This window comes from Geotrypetes seraphini, chromosome 2, assembly GCF_902459505.1.
Source record: "Geotrypetes seraphini chromosome 2, aGeoSer1.1, whole genome shotgun sequence".
NCBI classification, from domain to species: Eukaryota; Metazoa; Chordata; class Amphibia; order Gymnophiona; family Dermophiidae; genus Geotrypetes; species Geotrypetes seraphini.
Genome location: NC_047085.1, coordinates 478,683,567 through 478,707,042, shown reverse-complemented (window position 1 = coordinate 478,707,042; position 23,476 = coordinate 478,683,567). Strand labels below are relative to the sequence as shown.

The following is a 23,476-nucleotide window of genomic DNA, read 5'->3' as shown; positions in this document are numbered from 1 at the left end:
GGTCATTTCATAAATAATGCACACCATTTTTTTTTTTTAATTTACATATTTTATTTTTTTTTTTCAAGTATTTCTTTACAATCCTTCAATATAGTCTCCCTGCTTTGCAATGACCAAGTCCCAACGTCCGGGAAACTTAATTATTCCATCCAAGACACAGTTTTTGTTCAGTTGCCGAATGGCTCGGGTACCAGCGGAAAAAAGCTCTTCCAGAGATGGAAAATGATGCGGCTCTACTTTCTCGAGGAACGTAGGGAGAGGGGAGACATGATTGAGACATTTAAATACATCACCGGATGTATCGAGGTGGAAGAAGATATTTTCCTTCTCCAAGGACCCTCAGCCACAAGAGGGCATCCGCTTAAACTTAGGGGCGGGAAATTTCATGGTGACACCAGAAAGTATTTCTTCACCGAAAGAATGGTTGATCATTGGAACAAGCTTCCGATACAGGTAATCGAGGCCAACAGCGTGCCAGATTTTAAGGGTAAATGGGATGCCCATGTGGGATCCCTAAGAGGGTGGAGTTAAGGATGGGTCATTAGGAGCGGGATCTCCAGGAGAGCAGACTAGAGGGGTGGGTCTGTGGAGTGGGCAGACTTGATGGGCTATGGCCCTTATCTGCCGTCATTTTTCTATGTTTCTATGGATAGGTTGTTTGAACTTTGGAAAAAGGTCAAAGTCTGGTGGACTCATGTCTGGACTGTAGGGAGCATGAGCTCCATCTTCCCCACGGCCAAAAAACTTTTGATGAGCTCAATCAAAATCAAACAAATGATGGTTTTTACTTATGATCATGAAGGCATCATCATTACAGATAAAGTTCCATGTGGAAGAAGTGTCACAGCAGTGTATTATCATGATTTTTTGCTAAAATGTGCAGAAAAATGCACAAAACCCAACCTCAGTTGCTCTTGGCTGGGTCACTCATTCTTCACAACAATGCTCACCCGCACATAGGGAATGTTGTTATTGGAAAAACTACGCAAATACGGCTGAGAGGTGTTACCTCATGCTCCCTACAATCCAGACATGAGTCCACCAGACTTCGACCTTTTTCCAAAGTTGAAACAAGTTTTGCATCTATGGAAGAGCTTTCTTCTGCCGGTACCTGAGCCATTCGGCAACTGAACAAAAACGGTGTCTTGGGTGGAATAATGAAGCTTCCCGGACGTTGGGACTCAGTCATTGCAAAGCAGGGAGACTATATTGAAGGACTGTAAAGAAATATTTGAAAAAAAAAATAAAACATGTAAATAAAAAAAAAAAAAAAAAAATAGTGTGCATTATTTATGAAATGACCCTCATATTTTCAAATTCTGGTGTCACTAGTAAAAGCAACACAAAATCTCTATACTGCCAGATACTGAGAAGCAATATAAAAACTCGCAGTTATGTTACTCGGAAACTACAGTATATAGCAAACAGCAGACCTGTTCAGATGGGGCTGGAGGCAGCAGTTATTATTGGGGGTAGTAAGGAAGCAGAAATAGGGGCCAGTTACAGAGATTTCATGAACCTAACTCTCAAGATTGGTAATCTAGAGGCCAGACAGACCCGTCTAAAAAGCAAGCTTAGCCAGCTATGTCTACGGTGGCTGCATTTAACCCAGAAATTCAATGCCATATGGCTAGGGTTACCAGATTTTCCATTTGTGCTTCTAATTCCTTACTGATGCTCACTGAGTCCTGCCTGAAATAGAAATACTGTATATGCCAATTGAATGGAAGCTCTAACCATGCCCACCTTTTACGGAAAGAGCCAATAGGCATCACACCGATTTCCACGTGGAACTTTAATAATAGTTTTTTAAATTGGCTTTTAATGGCATTTTCAATTATCACACCATTTAAGCCAATTAGAAAATTTAGGTTCTGCTTGGAAAATCAGTTAGGCACTACCAATCTAGGCGCCATTTATAAAATCAGGACCAAAATGTTCATTAGTCCTCAACCTTCGCTCTATCTCATTTCCTTCTCCTGGGACAGAAAAGATTCTATTTTGATGGATTGCATGATGGTCATCACCAGTAAACCAAAAGATTATAGCGCCTACTCAAAAGGAGAGGGGTCAAAATAATATACCCTAGTAAAAAAAGGCGTGCTCTCAGTTCTCAATGAGCACTCAGAACTATGGGTACAAGGCACACTATTTTTAAAGAAAACAATAATCCAATATTTTGAACCCAGGGTGTTCAATCAGTTCATGGGAACTTCTCAAGAATTAATAAAGAGTTCACCAGATTATATCCTAGAATGTACTGCAGGAATAGCCCACCAACATCGTGCTGTCCAACCCTGAATAAATTTAATAAATCCTTTTATCTTTTTCCAAATAAGTTTTTAAAACTTGCTGAATAATTACCCAAATTGTTGAGTGCAAAAAATAATTGATGAGAATTCAAAAACATTCAACAAGATAAAGTCACTTCAAAAAGTTCCCCTTTGTCAGAGGAAAGATAATCAATCTCTTAAATACAATCCACTTAGAACGGGAACTTATCTTAGTGAAGACCGCAGACGTCCACCTGGTTAAGGAAGTCCGTTAAAGGAAATGCCTCGGCTGATTGCCCTACAGAGCCCCGTTTTGTGTCCTTCAGGGGCACTTCCCACTCAAATATAGGTTAAATGCTGCTCCTCTTCAATGCGGCTCATTTCAAAGTGAAATTGAGTGTGAATTTATGATCAGGAAATTGTCATTAAGCCCTGCCTCCCAGATGATCCGAATCACAGGGGACGTGTTACTTAGAATTAGATCACGCCTCCCAACCAATCAAAGACAGGAGGGGTGTGCTATCGGTGTGTCTCACTGTCTGGGCTTCCCTGCTATATATCAATCCACCACGTCATTCATGCCATAAGCGGCATAAGATTTTAAAGTGAAAATCCAGTTCTCTGGCAAGGAAAAAGGCTTTCTTGTCACCCTGAAAGTCATCGCGATCTGTTCAATAATTGACCACTTCATGCTGAGAAAAGGGTGGCCTATTTCTACCCCGTGGCTCACCATAGGAGCATTTTGTCATACAACTCCGGTATTCTGTAATACGGACCTGGATGGCCCGGGTCGTGCTGCCCACATACAGAAGATTACATTTGCATTGGATTACATAAACAACGTATGTAGTGTCATATGATGTATTATTTTTCAAGGGGTAAGATTGTTTTGTTTGAGGATGTATCCACTGGTCCCCCTCTAGTTTCTGATTGCAAGATGAAAAATGGCCACAAGCCCTGTGTCCTACTATGGTTTGGATGTCACAGGGGGAAACTTGATGGTTGGCTCTTAATAGTCTGTCTGACAGATTTCTCCTCCCCCCCCCCCAGTGAATGCTATACAGGGACACGTCATGTAATTGTAATACGTGCTAATGCGGATACTGGAGGCTATTTTTTGTGCTTGAGCTGAATAACATAGTAAATGACAGCAGAGAAAAACCCGAATGGTCCATCCAGTCTACCCAACCATACACGCTCTATAAATTAATAATTTAATTTAAATGGTTCTTTTTCTTAGATATTTCTGGGCCAGAAAACCAGAGCCCTGCCCGGTACTGTGCTTAGGTTCCATCTACTGGAGGCTCCATCAAAATTCACTCCAGCTCATCTTAACCATCTCAGTCCATCGTCAACTGAATGGCCATATACGGGACACGGACTGTGCAAGTCTGCCCAGTATTTTCTGATTAAAGTCCAAATGACCCATCCAGTCTGCTCATTTTTTGTGCATATCTGGCTACTTCCATGCACAAACGACTAAAATATCAACATTTATATGCATTGTTAGCACCTAAAACTAGGCACCACCTTCACCCCCATAATCTCTTAGAGGGCAAATCTACAATCAGGCACCACATGCTTTTTATTCCATCCTCTTGACAAATAGGGATTCTCTGTGTTCATCCCTTGCCATTTTGAATTCTGTCACAATTTTCATCCCCACCAACCCCAACAAAAGGGCATTCCAAGCATTCATCAAAGCCTAATGGTTACTGCAGTGGACTGAGACCTTGACTATGGGCAAGTCAGTTAACCCCCTGTTGCTCCAGGTACAAAAACATACGCTGGGTTTTATTAAACAGCGGTAGAGGTTTCTACCATAGGTTGGTGAGATAAATACTCCGATGCTCTTAGAATTCCTATGAGCGTTGAAGCATTTACCTCGCTGGCCCACGGTGGAAATCTCTACCGCCATTTAATAAAAAGAGCCCTTAGACTGTGAGCCCTCTAGGGACAGAGGAAAATACCTCCATATAGTAAATATAAACTGCTTTGGTTGGCTAATATATCAAATCCATGTCCCTTTACCCCTCTCCATGAAAAAGTATTCTCTGATGTTGCTGCTCAGTTCCTCCCCCCACCCCCATTGCCATTGCATTTCACATCTTCTATGGATCTCTCCACTTTTGGAAAAGATTTGTTTTTTTTCAATATCCTTCAAGTATTTAAATGTCTGTATCATATCGCCCCTGCCACTCCTCTCTTCCAGGCAGTGGCACAGGAAGGGTGTGAGGCGCCTGGGCGTTGGCATCCCTCTCCCACCCTCTTACCCGCCCCCCCAACTCCACATGCTCCTTCCCTGCCACCTTCTGCCAGGTGCACGCTGCTTCCATTCCCCTGTACCTCTATAATGTTCCTAGTGCGAGCAGCAACTCCCAACTTGTTGTCACGCCAGCGTCGGCTCTTCCTCTGACATCACTTCCTAGGCGTGGGTCCAGGAAGTGACGTCAGAGGAAGAGCCATTGCTAGTGTGACGGCAGGCTGGAGTTGCCGCTAACACCAGGAATGTTACAGAGGTAAGGGGAAGGGAAGTAGAGGGGGGGAAAGGAGCAGGGGGCAGAGAGGAGGACGGGTGTCTGTGCCCTCACCATGATGGCACCCGGGGCGGACTGCCCCTCCCCCCCCCCCGTCTTACTACGCCATTGTTTCCAGGGTATCTTAGCTATTCAAGTGTCTTCCTGTATGTCCTCTTGTGGAAAGCCCTACTTTGAATATTTATACAGTACTTCAAGAAACATGGAATGGTTTCATTTATATCATTGTTTTATTGCATACGGCAAGAGAAAGAACTAGCCATTCTCACAAACCGTAGGACACTGATGGCTGAAAGTACTAAGCTGAACAGGTTTTACCACTTTACTGTTTGCAAAATAGTTGGCTCTCGTATTTTTGTGCAGGAGGAGTGGAATAATCTCTGCTTATCATTTTGGCAACAGGAAATATCTTTCTGTGGAAAACATTATATTGTAGCACAAAGGCCGATGTAGAAAGCTGCCCTAATGAGTTTAGTTTGAAAATCCATCTCTGCTCTTTATCAGCTAATTCTTTTTGAACATTACCCCCTCCCATCCAACAATCACTGAGTGGTGTGGGCTCTCTAGGACAGGGGACAGGTGGCAACATTCAGATACTAGATATTATATGCATGAGAATACGAACTGTGACTCCACTCAGACGGAACCAATTGAACAGCCAGATGAAAGCCTTCTGCTAGAGCTGAGGCTCTAGCAGAGAGGAGATTCAACACTTAAGGAGCATCCGTGATGACGAGACCTTCATCGACGGAATAATCCAGGAGCTGTCTCAGATCGCCGAACGAGAGCCTGACAAGACCATCCTTGAGACTTCCAAAGCTTCCAAAACTTCAGGCTTGAATCCAACCGTCGGAATTCAGGAAGTCACTGGAGACGCTGATTCCTGGCAGCTGGTGACTTCCTCCACAGGAAAACGCAGAAAACCTCATTCTGTTTCTCTCTCTCACATACAGGGCAGCTCTACATCAACACCACATATCCCCCTTAAGAACAGATACCAGCTGCTACAGGAGGATCTTGACAACGAGGTACAAGAAGTGGTTGAGCAGACGGTTCCGGTTCCAGAGTCAACAGGTCGGCCCGCCCCTAGAAAGCGCAGAGTTGTGGTCATCGGGGATTCGCTGCTAAGGGGCACCGAGGGACCAATTTGTAGACCTGATCTGCAATCAAGAGAGGTCTGCTGTTTGCCGGGGGCCAGGATCCGGGATGTAACCGATAGCCTGGACAGACTCATCAAACCCCAGGATCACTTCCCTATGATCCTCATCCACGTCGGAACCAACGACACTGCCAGGTGCACCTCGGAGAGCATACCCGAAGACTTCAGAGCCCTGGGAGAGAAGCTGAGGAGGATGGATGCGCAGGTGGTCTTCTCCTCGATCCTTCCAGTGAGGGGCAAGGGCAGTGCCAGGGAGGATCGAGTCTGGAGGGCGAACGACTGGCTGCAGGGATGGTGCAAGAAGATGAACTTTGGGTTCCTACACCACGGAGAGGCACTGCAAGGACTGCTGGGACCAGACGGGTTACACCTGACCAGGAGGGGGAAGAACGTCCTTTGACACCGTCTAGCCCGCCTACTACACAGGGCTTTAAACTAGGTAAATTGGGGGAGGGTACGGGCACAAACAACCCACCTGACGAGCTAAGTTACCAATACTCTTTTGAGACTGAGCTAAGTAAATACTATATTTCTGGGACACATTACTATTTTGGGTCTAGGGGGAGGATACATAGCAATTCTGGGTCTAGAGGGAGTACACATTATAATTCTGGGACCAGAGAGAGTGCACACGTTGCAAATTGCACTAAAGGAGCTCGAGTAGCCCAAACGGGAATACCCCCACAGGGTACACACATTACCGAGTCTGAGATAGGAGCACACTATAGTCATGGGGAGTCTGAGACAGGTTCAAGCTTTAGCTCTGGGTCTATGGAGTGTAAGAGACAGGCGAATAATGCTAGGGAGTGTAAGAGACATGCGAATAATGCTAATGGGGTCCTAGCTGATAAACACACAACGTGGAGGGCTATGTACGTCAACGCCCACAGTCTGGGAAATAAGATCCTAGACTTGGAAACAGAAATGAGGAATGCCGACCTGGATGTAGTGGCGATATCTGAGACCTGGCTCACAGACTCCCACGGGTGGGACATGGTCATACCAGGTTACAACTTGCTTCGCCGGGACAGGGAGGGTAAAATGGGAGGTGGTGTAGCATTATATACTAAAGATGACATTAAGGTCACCAGAATCACGGATGTACAGTACACTGGGGAATCCCTTTGGGTAAATTTGGCCAGAGGGAAGGACAAATGCCTGTATCTTGGCGTAGTATACAGCCCCGCAAGACATCAAGATGACCTATATAAGGAATTAATCGGAGATATAGAGAATATCACCTTGCGGGGTGACACAGTATTGGTAGGTGACTTCAACATGCCTGATGTGGATTGGGTCACACTTTCCTCTGCTTCCGGCAACAGCAGGAAGCTATTAAACTCTTTGAATGGAGCAAGACTCAGGCAACTGGTATCTGAACCAACAAGGGATCAGGTAATACTGGACCTAGTACTTACCAATGGGGAAAGTATCACAGAGGTCTCGGTGGGTGAGACTTTGGCCTCCAGTGACCACAATATGATATGGTTCAATCTCAGGAAGGGTTTCACGAAATCTACCTCAATGACCAAGGTTCTCAAATTCAAAGACACAAACTTCCAAGACATGGGAGACTTCGTTCACCAGGTGCTACAAAGCCAAGCAGACACTGACAGCGTGGAAGAAATGTGGTCAACTCTGAAAGCCACCATACAGGAAGCAACAAACCACTATGTTAAATCAGTAAGCAAATGGAGTAGGAACAACAAGCCACAGTGGTTCTCTACGGAGATCTCGGACATCATCAAAGAGAAGAAAAAAGCATTCATCTCTTACAAACAATCAGGGACACAGGACTCTAGAGTAAAATATCTGGCCAAGTCAAGGGCCGTCAAAGCAGCAGTTAGGGAGGCCAAATTCCGCATGGAGGAGTCTCTAGCAAAGAACATCCAGAAAGGAGATAAATCTTTCTTCAGGTATATCAGTGACAGAAATAAGAACTCGGGAGGGATAGTACGTCTCAGAAAACCAGACGGAGACTATGTAGAAACGGACTCGGAAAAAGCCCAACTGTTAAATAAATACTTCTGCTCAGTCTTCACCCGCGAGGCGCCGGGAATCGGCCCTCAGCCACAGACAAGGGTTAAATCAGTTGACCCGTTTAGTAATTTCAAGTTTACACCCAGCAGCGTCTATTGCGAGCTGTCAGAAATCAAGGTCAACAAGGCAATGGGGCCTGACAACCTACACCCTAGGGTGCTCAGGGAGTTGGGTGATGTCCTAGCGGAACCGCTATCCGCGCTATTCAATCTCTCCCTTAGTACAGGTAACGTCCCGATGGACTGGAAGACAGCTAACGTCATCCCACTCCACAAGAAAGACTCCAAGATGGAGATGGCAAATTACAGAGCAGTGAGTCTCACATCGATAGTGAGCAAACTAATAGAAACCCTAATCAAACACCAATTGGATAGAATCATGGACGAGGAGAAACTACGGGATCCCCGCCAACATGGATTTACTAAGGGGAGATCCTGCCAATCCAACCTGATCAGCTTCTTTGACTGGGTGACGAGGAAGCTGGATGCTGTTGAGTCCCTGGACATCGTCTACCTGGATTTCAGCAAAGCATTTGATAGCGTACCACACCGCAGGTTGCTAAGCAAGATGAGTTCTTTAGGTTTGGGCGACACATTGACAAATTGGGTTGGGAACTGGCTTGGAGGTAGGCTTCAGAGGGTAGTGGTGAATGGCACCCTCTCCGAAATGTCAGAGGTGATAAGTGGAGTGCCACAGGGTTCCGTCCTGGGCCCGATCTTGTTCAACATCTACATAAGAGACTTGACAGAAGGGCTCCGAGGAAGAATAACATTATTCGCCGATGATGCCAAGCTAAGCAATGTAGTGAACAAGAGCACAACAGACAATAATTCAATGGCAGATGATATGATGCATGACCTACTTCTACTGGAGCACTGGTCTAGGTCCTGGCAACTCAGTTTCAATGCCAAAAAATGCAAAATCATGCACCTGGGAAGCCGAAATCCATGCAAGATTTACACCCTAAATGGCGAGATGTTGACAAAAACTGAAGCAGAAAGAGACTTAGGGGTGATTGTCAGGGAAGACATGAAGTCTGCAAATCAAGTTGAGCAAGCTTCATCCAAAGCAAGGCAAATCATAGGTTGCATACGCAGGAGTTTCGTCAGCCATAAACCTGAAGTCATTATGCCACTGTATAGATCCATGGTAAGACCGCACCTGGAGTACTGTGTGCAATTTTGGAAGCCACATTACCGCAAGGATGTACTGAGACTGGAATTGGTCCAGAGAATGGCCACCAGGATGGTCTCGGGACTCAAGGAGCTCCCATACGAGGAGCAGTTAGGGAAGTTGCAGCTCTACTCACTCGAGAAACGTAGAGAGAGGGGAGATATGATCGAGACATTCAAGTACCTCACGGGTCGCATCGAAGTGGAAGAGGATATCTTCTTTTTCAAGGGTCCCGCGGCAACAAGGGGACATCAGTGGAAAATCAGGGGCGGGAAACTGCACGGTGACACTAGGAAGTTCTTCTTCACCGAAAGGGTGGTTGATCGCTGGAATAGTCTTCCACTTCAGGTTATTGAGGCCAGAAGCGTGCCAGATTTTAAGGCCAAATGGGACAAACATGTGGGATCTATCCACAAAGATAGATAGGGAGGGTCATTGGAGTGGGCAGACTTGATGGGCCGTGGCCCTTATCTGCCGTCTATTTCTATGTTTCTATGTTTCACTCATGGAGTATATTTAATCCAATGCCCCTGTGATAAGATATATATAGGGCGTACTATTTGCTCCATCAAAACTTGCCTTAATGAGCATAAATCGCGTGTTCGAACTGAACGCGATACTGCCCCACTAGTAAAACATTGGCAGCTCATGGGGCATTCTTGGTAGGATATCAGATGCAGAATTGTGGGCTCGGTGATTGTTGGGTAGGAGGGGGGTATTGTTCAAAAAGAATTAGCTAATAAAGAGCAGAGATGGATTTTTGTTTTTTTCCTTTTTTTAATATTTTTTATTAAGCTAAAAAAATGTATCAGTGCAATGAATAGGTTAATAACAGACAAAAAAGCGTAAAAGCACATACAACATACATGTATTTTTGCACAATGAATTTATCCCACCTTCCCTTCCAGTAAATAATCATTATAAATAACAAACATTTTCACCCACCCACCTTGGATGTGCATAGAAATAACCAAATTAAAACTATCCAGATGTAATATAAGATGCCAATGGATTTTCAAACTAAACTCTTTAACTCCACAAGACTTGAATGAAGAAATCGAGCAGCTCTCAATTATATAAGAGCTTTTGTGAAGATTTCACTCTGCCGCCTCTGCGCATGAGTATAGTTGGGTTGCTAAGGGAACAACGCTGATACAATTTCGCTAACGTCGGATGAGCTGAGCAGATTCCTCTACGGAGGCAGGAGGATGGATTAGCATTGGTGAGCCCAGCACGTGATGCACGTACAAACCAGCACAGTAGCAGCTGGTTTAAAAGTCAGTGATGACAAACCACGGCCATGTTTTTGAACGGATGGTAGCTCCCAGAAATGGTAAGCGTTAAGATTTTTACATCTTTACATGGCTTGTGCATGCTGATATGCCTTGAATTTGATCAACCAATGGCAATGTGGTTTAAGTAAATGTTTTATCCAGTCCAAAAGCACTATCAATAAATGTTCAAAAAGTATGTCTGGATCAATATAAGATTTTAATAACTTGTGATAAGTTCAAAAAGGACACCTCAGCCCCAACGCTCCACCGCATGTAATATTTTCTATAGCGGGAAGCAAATTGTGGTGCTTCATCATTGGCCGTCACTTTTTGTTTTTGAACTGTTGTTTTTTGTTATTTTTTATATATATATATGTGTATTTTCTTTTTAATCTCAATAATTTAAAGAAATAAATATTTCCTTAACACTAAACATTCTCAGTGTCAAAGTGTATAGTTTAAAAGTAAGTATATATATATGTGTAAGTAAGTACACATATATATATGTAAGTAAGTATATATATATGTGTATTTTCTTTTTAATCTCAATAATTTAAAGAAATAAATATTTCCTTAACACTAAACATTCTCAGTGTCATAGTGTATAGTTTAAAAGTAAGTATATATATATGTGTAAGTAAGTACATATATATATATGTAAGTAAGTATATATATATGTGTATTTTCTTTTTAATCTCAATAATTTAAAGAAATAAATATTTCCTTAACACTAAACATTCTCAGTGTCAAAGTGTATAGTTTAAAAGTAAGTATATATATATGTGTAAGTAAGTACATATATATATATGTAAGTAAGTATATATATATGTGTATTTTCTTTTTAAACTCAATAATTTAAAGAAATAAATATTTCCTTAACACTAAACATTCTCAGTGTCAAAGTGTATAGTTTAAAAGTAAGTATATATATATATGTGTAAGTAAGTACATATATATATATGTAAGTAAGTATATATATATGTGTATTTTCTTTTTAATCTCAATAATTTAAAGAAATAAATATTTCCTTAACACTAAACATTCTCAGTGTCATAGTGTATAGTTTAAAAGTAAGTATATATATATGTGTAAGTAAGTACATATATATATATGTAAGTAAGTATATATATATGTGTATTTTCTTTTTAATCTCAATAATTTAAAGAAATAAATATTTCCTTAACACTAAACATTCTCAGTGTCAAAGTGTATAGTTTAAAAGTAAGTATATATATATGTGTAAGTAAGTACATATATATATATGTAAGTAAGTATATATATATGTGTATTTTCTTTTTAATCTCAATAATTTAAAGAAATAAATATTTCCTTAACACTAAACATTCTCAGTGTCAAAGTGTATAGTTTAAAAGTAAGTATATATATGTGTGTAAGTAAGTACATATATATATATGTAAGTAAGTATATATATATGTGTATTTTCTTTTTAATCTCAATAATTTAAAGAAATAAATATTTCCTTAACACTAAACATTCTCAGTGTCATAGTGTATAGTTTAAAAGTAAGTATATATATATATGTAAGTAAGTACATATATATATATGTAAGTAAGTATATATATATGTGTATTTTCTTTTTAATCTCAATAATTTAAAGAAATAAATATTTCCTTAACACTAAACATTCTCAGTGTCATAGTGTATAGTTTAAAAGTAAGTAGTACTTATCTCAGCCAACACCTAGGGGGTCAGACTCCCTAGGTGTTGGCTGAGATAAGTACTACTTACTTTTAAACTATACACTATGACACTGAGAATGTTTAGTGTTAAGGAAATATTTATTTCTTTAAATTATTGAGATTAAAAAGAAAATACACGTATATATATATAAAAAATAACAAAAAACAACAGTGCAAAAACAAAAAGTGACGGCCAATGATGAAGCACCACAATTTGCTTCCCGCTATAGAAAATATTACATGCGGTGGAGTGGTGGGGCTGAGGTGTCCTTTTTGAACTTATCACAAGTTATTAAAATCTTATATTGATCCAGACATACTTTTTGAACTTTTATTGAATTTGATCAAAACAGTAACAAAGATACATTAGCAAAAGAAACACTTAATATACTCGATGCTGGATTGTGGTATGAAGATGTGGGTTTTAATGTTGTCTTCGGTGCAGCCTCAGTTCCCCTCGACCCTAAAGAAAGTTTCCAGTGAAACATGGATGGCGGGAGAGGTGGTTTATTGGAAGACAACGAATGCATTGAAGTTTTATTGTAAAAGCTAAGTGAAAGTCATTTCAAGAGTTAGGAAAACATTATATATAAAAATTCAATAAAAGTTGGACCGAAGGAGATAGAAACTGTATTCTGAAGGTCTATAAAAAAAAAAAATAGAAAATAAGATAAATTATAATCAAAATAAATCACTGTTTCATTTAATCTGTAATTTATGTCCCACAACTATATGCGAGTGAACAGTATATGCTAGTCCTTGAATTTGGATATTGAGAGTTTTGTGCTACATACAGTGGCTTGAGTTTTAAGCATTTAAAGCAGGGGTGTCCAACCTTTTGGCTTCTGGGCCGCATTGGCTGGAAAAAATGTTTCTGGGGCCGCACAAATGCGCAAACGCTGCAGCATGACAGAGGAAGGAGCCGTCAAGATGGTAAACACCCAGGGGCAACAGAGGAAAACGCTGCATCGCCCTCGACCGGGGCCACACAAAATCCTTCATGGGGCCGCATGCGGCCCTCGGGCCGCAGGTTGGACACCCCTGGTTTAAAGAATTAGAACAGTAAATGAGGAAAACCAACTAGTTGATGCACAAAAACATTACATTAGTGATTTCTATTCCGCCATTACCTTGCGGTTCAAGGCGGATTACATATGAGTTGTCAGAACATTTAGGAGTACATTAGGAGTTGTCTGGACCACAGAAAATATAGTGAGCTACTTCAGAAACCACAAGAAGATCAAAATCTAATACAGGAATTATTATGGGAGTGTAAATGGGATTTCAGATACTGCCTTTCTGTTGTTACAATCAAAACTGTTTGCATATTATATACAGGTACTTCTTTGGTACCTGGGGCAACGGTGACTTGCTCAGAGTCACAAGAAGCTGCAGAGAAAATCGAATCTGGTTCCCCTGGTTCTCAGGCTGCTACACTAACCATCAGGAGTGGTGGACTGAAGCCTAAGGATGAAAGAGTGTTATTGCAGCATAGGATAGCTATGAAGAAGACGGTGTCAGGTCAAAAGCGCGCCGGGACAAAGGCGCACGCAGACAATTGAGCGCAGCGTGGAGGCGCTTGCCGAAGAAAGTTACTGTTTTTAGGGGCTCCGACGGGGGTGTGTGGGGGGGGAACCCCCCACTTTACTTAATACAGATCACGCCGCATTGTGGAGGCATTGTGGGGGGTTTGGGGGGTTGTAACCCCTCACTTTTTACTGAAAACTTCACTTTTTCCCTGTTTTTAGGGAAAAAGTTAAGTTTCCAGTAAAATGTGGGGGGTTACAACCCCCCAAACCCCCCACAATGCCGCCGCGATCTGTATTAAGTAAAGTGGGGGGGGCTCCCCAACAAAACCCCCCGTCGGAGCCCCTAAAAACAGTAATTTTCTTTGGCGCGCGCCTCCGTCTTGCCCTCAGTTGTCGGCGTGCACCTTTTGTCTTCCGCGATTATGTCTATGAACCGAAGAAGATGGTTCACGACCAGCAAAACAGACAAATAGACAGATTTTTCAGCACTGAACTGGAAATAGTCACACACCTCATGTATACAGAAAGGCACAATAAGACAGCACATCTCATCCATTAGAAATTATGTGAACATACCAGAACCCTTAATATCAAAACTACAACCCCAGATATGGCCAATCTTCTCTCCAAACCATATGCCATAATCAAAAGCCAACACGAACACAAACCAGTTATCTGTGTCATGAACCCTAATGAAATAATACAATCTCTGGGATATGGCCAGGCTCTTGTAAATTGTAAATCACCTTGAGCTCCTTCTGGAGGCCTATTAGCGATCCATAAATACTCATGTAATGTAATTGCTGTGTCAGAAAAACCCTGGTTTCACGACCTGAATTGTGAAGAATGAAGAAGTTAAGATCAACTGGGATATTCCTGCTCCCAAAGATAAAATGCACAATGAAAGAAAAGCGAATTTTATAGTAACAAAGAAAACAGTACACGAACGGGAATATCAGTAACTAGTAATAACATGTGGAGAAAGACAAGATCCTAGACTCGAGTACCAACAAATGTAACCAGAGGACAAAGAAAATAGGGTAAAAAGTTACAAAAATTTTCCCAGCTGTATCGGGTACCAGGATTAAAAGGAATGTCCACACCTTGATGCCTCTGCAGAAGGAAGCTCTTTTGCATAAAATAAGTGTTGAGATGAATACTAACAGTGAATCTGAGATCATCTCTATCACACTCTTTGTGTAGGGGTTTTGTCACTGTGGGCAAAATTCCATATATGACGCCAAAAAGATCGTTGCCATAATAAAAGTACTATTCTATAAGCCAAGCTTAATGTTAGGACAACATTTACACCCAGGAAATGTGACTAAACGTGGAAATGTGGTGCAAATACAGATTTCTATTCCGCCATTACCCGTGCCTGGATAATTTAATTCTGCAATTACAAGTATAATTTAAAAGAACATCCTAATCCACCCATTTCTGTGCCCTCTCTTTTGATTCATGTCTAAATTTATGTACATAACCCTTGATTCTAATTAACACCAATAGTTGCTTATTAAAACGCCAATTATCAGTGTTAATCAGCTTATCATTAAATTCAATAGCATGCACAAATTTTGACACTTTCTATAGAAATAAGGGGTTTATGTGCAAAACATGTCCTGGGATTTTAGGATATCTACAGTAAGTATGTACAAGATTGACTGGTTGTGCGTGCAAATCTCTCTCTAGCATATTCATCACAGGTATCTTGAAACCCAGCTGACTGGGGGTCTTCCAGTATGACAAGGGGACAAATTTTCACCATCCCCTCAGGAAATCTCTATCCCCATTCCATCCCTGCAAGCTCTGTCCCTGTTCCTGCCCCATTCCTGAAAGCTCTGACCTCATCTGTACAAGCCTCAAACTCTTTAAATCATAAGTGTTCGAGGCTTGTGCAGTTAAGAGAGAACTTGCAGGAATGGGTCAGGGACAGAACATGGGAAGACAGGATGGGAATATTGAGATCCCACGGGGATGGGGACACTACTACATTTCCTCACTACTACACTCCCCTTAGAGCTTGCAGCAGCCATTTTAGCTAGCGGTTCGCTTGGGACTGGGTCATGAATTGGTTGAGTAGAAGACATCTGACGGTAATGGTCAATGGAGATCGCTCTGAAGAAAGGGATGTTACCAGTGGTGTGCCTCAAAGTTCTGTTCTTGGGCCTGTTCTTTTAAACACTTTTATAAGCGATATTGCTGAAGGGCTGTCAGGTAAGATTTGCCTCTTTGAAGATGATACCAAAATGATACCGGATGGTGTGAGTAATGTGAAGAAAGACCTAGCGAAGCTTGAAGAATGGTCTGAAATTTGGCAGCTAAAATGTAATGCTAAGAAACGCAAGGTCAAGCATTTGGGCTGCAAAAACCCAAAAGAATGGTACAGTTTAGTGAAGAACTTATGTGCACGACAGAAGGGTGGGACTTGGGTGTGATCATATATGAAGATCTTAAGGTGGCCAAACAGGTTGAAAAAGTGACAGCGAAAGCTAGAAGGATGCTAGGGTGCATAGGAAGAGGCATGGCCAGTAGGAAATAGAAGGTATTGATGACCCTGTATAAGACTCTGGTGAGACTTCATTTAGAATATTGTGTACAATTCTGGAGACCACATCTTCAAAAAGATATAAAAAGGATGGAGTCGGTCCAGAAGAAGGCTACTAAAATGGTGCGTGGTCTTCATCATAAGGCGTGGGAACAGACTTAAAGATCTCAATCTGTATACTTTGGAGGAAAGGTAGGAGAGGGGAGATAGAGATGTTTAAATATCTATGTGGCATAAATGCTCATGAGTCAAGGCTCTTTCATTTGAAAGGAAGCTCTGAAATGAGAGGGCATAGGATGAAGTTAAAAGGTGATAGGCTCAGAAGTAACCTAAGGAAATATTTTTTTTTATCGAAAGGGTAGTAGATGCGTGGAACAGTCTCCCAGAAGAAGTGGTGGAGTCAGAGACTGTGTCTGAATTCAAGAAAGCATGGGATAGGCATGTGGGATCTCAGAAAGAGGAAGAGATCATGGTTACTGTGGATGTGCAGACTGGATGGGCCATTTGGCCATCATGTTTCTCTGTTTCTATGAGCATAGGAAGATTGCTGCTACTCCATTTCACCGCAGCACCACTAGGGCTTTCAAGATAGGCTTTCTAGAAGTCTGAGGCAGGAGGGAGTAGGATGTTTTAGTGTTGGCTGGGACAGGACACAGGAGAGAACCCTCCTGTCCCAGCTCACTGCTAGACCACCAGGGTTTACAGCAGGCCTGGAGAAAGGCATAGAAGGCATCAGGTGAGGAAGGGAGAGAGTCTGGACGGGGTGCAAAGCTTGGCAGGTGAGGTAGGGGGAGGGAGAGGGGCTGGGGGCAGAGCATGGCAGGGAGAGAGAAAGGGGGGCTGGATGGAGAACCTGGCAGGGCATTTGAATATAAATCCTTAGTTTATATTTGAGTTAACCTTTTCCCCCCCTTTATAGGGGGGAAAAAAAAAAAGGTTTCTTTGGTTTATATTTGGATCAGATTATATTCAAGTGTATACAATTCATCATCTTCTCCTCAGTTATCCACAGAACAGTTTTAGAAAGCATGTGAGTAGACTGTCTACAAGTGCAGGGAATGTGGTACATGCAGCACAGCACTGGCTCTGCTATGTGTTCCAGATAGGGAATCCTCTAATGGCTGAAACTGATAATGATTTTCTATCCCACAAAACAGTGGCTCAGATTTTCCAGGAACATGGTCAGGTGCTAAATCTGGAGGATCCCATCTGAAGATAATGGAAAGTTTAGGTTGTAACTTTCTGTTTGGCCTAGCAGTTCCCTCCTGCTCCTTTGTGGGCTTCTAGATCAATTAGAATGGGTCTCAATTGGGCTACGGGGTCATTGGCCTTCACGCACAAGTACTCAGGGTTTTCCTCTACTTTAATATCTTCTTGAGAGAAGTCATTTCAATACTAGACCTTGGCCAGGAGTCACAGACTGTGTCTGGCTAGTAAATTTCAGTATTAGGTTAGAGCTGAGACTCCCACAGGGGCTGTGAAAGCTGCCTTCGTGTTCATTAATCAAATCTTTGTCTCTGCTGAGTTAGTCACCAGAGGTCACAGCCTTTAATAGAACTACACAAAGCAGATCTTGTTTAGCAGCCACTTACACTTATTGTAACTATCTATTTCAATAGCCCCTCTCTTCATGCCACTAAACTGAGAAGGTTTCCTCAGCAGAACTGAATATCTTTTGTCTCTATGCACCTCGAATAGTGTGTGCAATTCTGATCATCACATTTCACAAAAGAGATATAGTGGAATTAGAAGAGGTACAAAGAAGGATGACAAAAATGATAAAGGGGATGGGATGACTTCCCTATGAGGAAAGGCTAAAGCAGCCTGGTTCTTAAGCTGGAGAAGAGATGGTTCAGCGCAGATATGACAGAGGTCTACAAAATACTAAGTGGAGTGGAACGGGTAGACATGTTTACTCTTTCCTAAAATACCAGGACTAGGGGGGCGCACAATGAGGCTACTTAGAAAATTTAGCACAAACTGGAGAAAATATTTCTTCACTCAAGGAAAAAATTATGTCTTACCTAATAATTTTATTTCCTTTAGTCACAGTGCATGAATCCAGAGACGAGTGGGTTATGAGTTTATGACCGTCCACTAGCATGCGGAGATAAAAAGCTGAGCTGTGTCATATATAGAATGGGTAAGCTTCTTGGTAAGCCAGTATTCCTCGTAACAGAGCAACAAGACAAACATAAAGAGCAAGTTGACCGAGAACTCCCTCCTCACAGCTCTGCTAGCCAGTCCAATCAAGTTAGCCTGCAGGACCAATCCTAAAAGAGCAAAAGGAGAACCTAAAAAAGAAAGAAACATAAAAGGGCAGGACTCTGGATTCATCTGCTGTGACTAAAGGAAAGAAAATTATCAGGTAAGACATAACTTTTCTTCCTTGTCATCAGCAGAAGATAAATCCAGAGACAAATGGGATGTAGCAAAGCAGTCCTCATTAGGGCAGGACAGTGAACAGAAAAGCAGGAGATACCAAGCCAAGCAGTCCACTATCCCTCGCAGAATTGAAGGATGGGCCAAAGTATAACCACCGTCTCCAAGAAACAACACCAGGACCGCCTAACTGAAGGAGCTCTACCCCAGACAACCATCTGCCTCACCGAAGGAATGACCAAAAACGGTGTATTAGACCTCCAGAGTGAGACCTGTTTCACTCAATGCAAAGAACTAAACTGCTAGGAGAAGTCTGCCAAAGTCCAGTGCGGAACAAACCAGAGCACCTAGAGAAGACAAGGGATTGCAGTGTCCAAAGCCTAGGCAGACATCAGGGAAGAAGATGCAACATGCCCTCCCTAGGGATGAAGCTGCACCAAGGAGACACATTTGACAGCGAAGGAAAGCATCTCTCTCAGCAACCAGTGAAGAATGTGCACCTTAGAGATAGGGCTGTGCCCAAAAGCCAGACAAGAGATTGTGCTTGATGCCGAAAATGGAGCTATGCATGGCAGTCTGAAACAGGGCTGCACTCAACAACCAGCGACCGAGCTGTGCTCTATAATGGAGATGCACAGAGTCTCATGTGATGGATCACTGTGCAACATATAGCGATGGAGCAGCATACAGCAAGCAGCAGTAGAGCCACCACCAAATAGATCCACGCCCTACATCCAGAGATGGAGCTGTGCCAAAAAGGCAGCTGGAGCCGCACTCTATATCCAGAGATGGAGACATAACAAACAGACTGCTGGAGCTGCCTCTATATCCAGAGATGGAGCCGTGCCGGCCAGTCTAGTGGAGTCACACTCTACATCCAGAGATGGAGCCATGCTGACCAGTCTGGTACAGCTGCGCTCTACATCCAGAGATAGAGCTGTGCCAAACAGGCAACTGAAGCTGAGCTGTACATCTGGAGATGGAACTGAGCCAAACAGGCAGTTAGAGACGTGCCCTACATCAATAAATGGAACCATACTGGGCAGTTGGAGTCACACTCTACCTCCAGAGATGGAGCTATGCTGAACAGGCAGGAGGAACTGTGCCCAACATACAGAGAGGTAACCATGCTGAATAGCCAAGTAAAGTCACATTCCACCCCTAAAGAAGGATTCACGCTGAACAACCAAGAAGAGCTGCTCCCTATATCCAATCCTTGTGGAATAGCCAGGCAGGGGCCATGTTCTATATCTAGAGCTGGAGCTATACTGAGCTGCTAGGCAAAGCCACTTCTTACATCTAGAGACAGAACCATGCAGTACCGCTAGGTAGAACTGTGCTCTAGATTCAGAGATGGAGTGCCAAATGGACAAGTGGTATCATGCTCTACATCCAGAGATGGAGTAAAGCCGTATTGCTGGGTGCAGCTAGACTCCACAGCCAGAGATGGGGTGAAGCTGGGCGGCCAGGTGGAGCCATGCACAATGTCTAGATGTGGAACCCTTTAGCACATCCAGGAGAAATTGAGCTCTACAGCCAAAGATGGATACCTGCAACAGAGTCAGGCAGTGCCATACTCCACATCCAGAGATGGGGACATTCTGTACAGCCAGGCAGAGTCACACTCTACATGTAGTGATGAAGCTGAGCTGCACTGCCAGAAAAAGATGCACCCTAAATCCAAGGGTAGAACCGTGCTATAAAGCGGGCTCACTCCACAGCTAGCGATGGAGCCATGTTCAAAGGCCAGAGATGTCAACGCGCATGTTTCACATCCAGAGATGGAGCCAAGCTTGAGAGATAGAGATATCAGCATGCTCACTCTGCATCCAGAGATGAAGCCACGCTCTAGGGTCAAAAATTGCAGCATGATCACCCTACAGCTAGAGATGGAGTCATGCTCTAAGACTAGAAATAGCAACACACTCGCTCCACATCCAGAGATGGAGCTATGCCCTAGATCCAGAGATGACAGCACATTCGAATGCCTGAAACATCAGTGTGCCCACTCTTTAGCCAGAAATTGAGAAATGATCCACTCCAAGGATGCCAGTGCGCTCTACACTCAAAGAAGGAGCAAAGCTCGAGAGCCAACTTGGTGCTCCATATTCAGAGATTAACCTACACTCGAGAACTGGAGATGGGGGAGAGTGCCACACTCTGAGTTGAAACCATGTCTGAGGCTCAGAGAAGGAGCGCCCAACTTCCAGAGCTGAAGCTATGACCAAGCCCCAAAATGGCCACAAGTGCCAGTGACAGAGCTACAAGACTGTGCTGAGTGTGAACCCAATGGCCTCACCACCACCAATACCAGTGAGAGAGTAGCACTTTATACTCCCAGCTGAGATAGAAAGGAAAAGAAGCATAAAGGAGTACTCGCCATTGCAAAGAGCTAACAAACCTGAAGCAGTCTGAAGTGGCTCAGAACTAATTCAGCTCCCTCAAAACCGTGGCTGTAAGCATTTAGATTGATGCCAAAAAGTTCCCTCATTTTTTTGTGAGGAAGGAGAATAGGGCAGCAGCATGGAAGAAAGATGGTGTGGGAGAAGGATCTTGCACCACCAGATGTACCCTCTAATGTAGGCACCACTTAGCCTAAACACCCCAGACTTCACTGAACTGAGAAACTCAGAACAGAAGCAAAGTAACCAAGAAGACCATGAGCTTGTGAGAGGCCATCCATCCACCTTCTGGGAGATAGAGAATACTGGCTTACCAGGAAGCTTACCATTCTATATAAGACAGAGCTCAGCTTTTGTGTTCTCTATCTCTGCCTGCTGGTGGAAGATCATAACCCACTCATCTCTGGATTCATCTGCTAATGATGACAAGGAACGTGTACCATATATACTCAAATATAAACTGAGGTAACCTTGCCAGGCTCTACATCTAGCCCCCTAACTCACTAACTCCCCTGCCCTGCTAGTCTCTGCACCCAGCTTCCCTCCCTCCATGCCAGGTTCTGTACCTTTTCACCCCTCCCTCCCGATGCCTTGTAGTCCTCCACTGGGCCTGCCATGAGTCCTGATGATCCAGCGGTGGCCAGGACAGGAGGGATCCCTCCTGCTTTCTATCTCAGCCGATTCTAATTATTTTTAGCTCCCTCCCATTTCACCCATGTACCTTACGCATCCCTGGTAGTCCAGTGGTGGATCGCGACAGGAGCGACCTTCTTTCGCTCCTGCCCGTGTTTGCTAATTGGCTGCTGTGAGTTCTGGCGGGACCGCAAGAATTCATGGCAGCCAATTAGCTAGTGGCTCTGCATGGAAGGAGCGAAGGAAGGTCATTCCTGCCCATGCAGAGCCGCTAGCTGATTGGCTGCTGCAAGTTCACTGCGGCCAATTTGGTAGCAGCTCTGCAAGAGCTGGAGCAAAGAAAGGTCACTCCTGCTGTGATTCACCGCTGGACCACCAGGGATACTAAAGGTACGCAGGGGAAGCGGGAAGGAGAAAAATAATTAGAATTGGCTGGGACAAGAGACAGGACGGATCCCTCCTGTCCCAGCTACCACTGGACTACCAGGTCTCAAGGTAGGCCCGGCAGAGACCTGCAAACAGGTTTGGGAGGGGGGCGGGTCAGTGCTAACCCGAATATAAACCGAGACTACCATTTTGGGGCCATTTGTTGTCCCACAAATCTTGGTTTATATTTGAGTATTTACGGTAACTAAACTCTGGAATTCGCTGCCAGAGAATGTAGTAAAAGCAGTTAGCTTAGAAGGGTTTAAAAAAGGTTTCAATAATTTCTTGGGAAAAAAATCCATATGCCATTACTGTATTAAGATAGACTTGAGAAATCCACTGCGTATTTCTAGGATTAGCAGTGTAAAATCTGCTTTACTCTTTTGGGATCTTGAAAGATAACTTTGTGAACTGAATGGGTCACTGTTCCACTGTGGCAATGCTTAAGTTCTTATGTCTTATGGTATTCAAACTGAGAAGTGTGCAGCAAAAAGCGGAGGAGCAGCCGAGTGGTTAGAGATAATACGCTCGTATACCACCGAGAAGCAGAGATGCCAAGTTCAGGTACCGCATCTCCCATCAACACTCCTTGTGACTACAGACAAATTACTTAAGCCCTCTTTCACTAAGCCGCAGTAGAGGTGTCTGCCATGGCCCGCTAAATGCTCCAACGCTCATAGGAATTGTACGAGTCAGAGCAGAGTCAAAGCATTTAGTGTTTCTAATTACTCTTACAGTGTATAAGTGTTTCTTTCTGGCAGAAAAACCTCTCTGCCAACTGCTTCCAGATTATATTCTGTAGCAGTGGTCTCTATCACACAACCCCAGACTCCTCTGCGGCAACTCTCAACCATCCCTCCTACCACAGTTGGCATCCTTCCATTCTCCGCACCATGCACCCGTCCGCCTCAGTCCTCCAAACCTTCAAGTGCTACCACACCGAAGGATTGCTGCCTCTCCTATTACCTGAAGCCTCTCTCCGCAGCATCCTGCCTGCTCTGACAGAACTTCCTGTTTTCCAGTAGGACACTACAGAGAGAGGCCCCTGGGCGACAAGAGAAGAATGCATTAGGGGATCCAATTTACAAGCCGGCAGAATGACACAACACCTGGCAACCTGTGGAAATTAAAAAGCGGGAGGGGAAGGCGGAGGTACCGGGATCTGTAAATGATAGGAGCATCGGAGAAACTGTCAGTAATCTGAGAGCGGATGATCCAGAATTGCTGGTTTCTTGCCGGCACGACAAATATGTTGTCTGTCAGGAGCTAGAGTTTCAGTTTGCTGCTTGCAGACTATTGCTTAGCCACAATTCAGCCTGACAGTGCCACAAATTACTTGAGAGGGATTTTAATAGCTAGTGCATGCCTAACCTCTCAGCTAGTGCTGCTCAAAAAGGTAC

At 43.4% G+C, this 23,476-nt stretch overlaps 1 protein-coding gene across 2 annotated transcripts in view; it reads right to left on the bottom strand.

The window, feature by feature from the left end:
- The window catches only part of PLCD1 (phospholipase C delta 1), a 170,214-nt gene that overhangs the window by 81,632 nt on the left and 65,106 nt on the right, over positions 1-23,476 (bottom strand). The window lies entirely within an intron of this gene.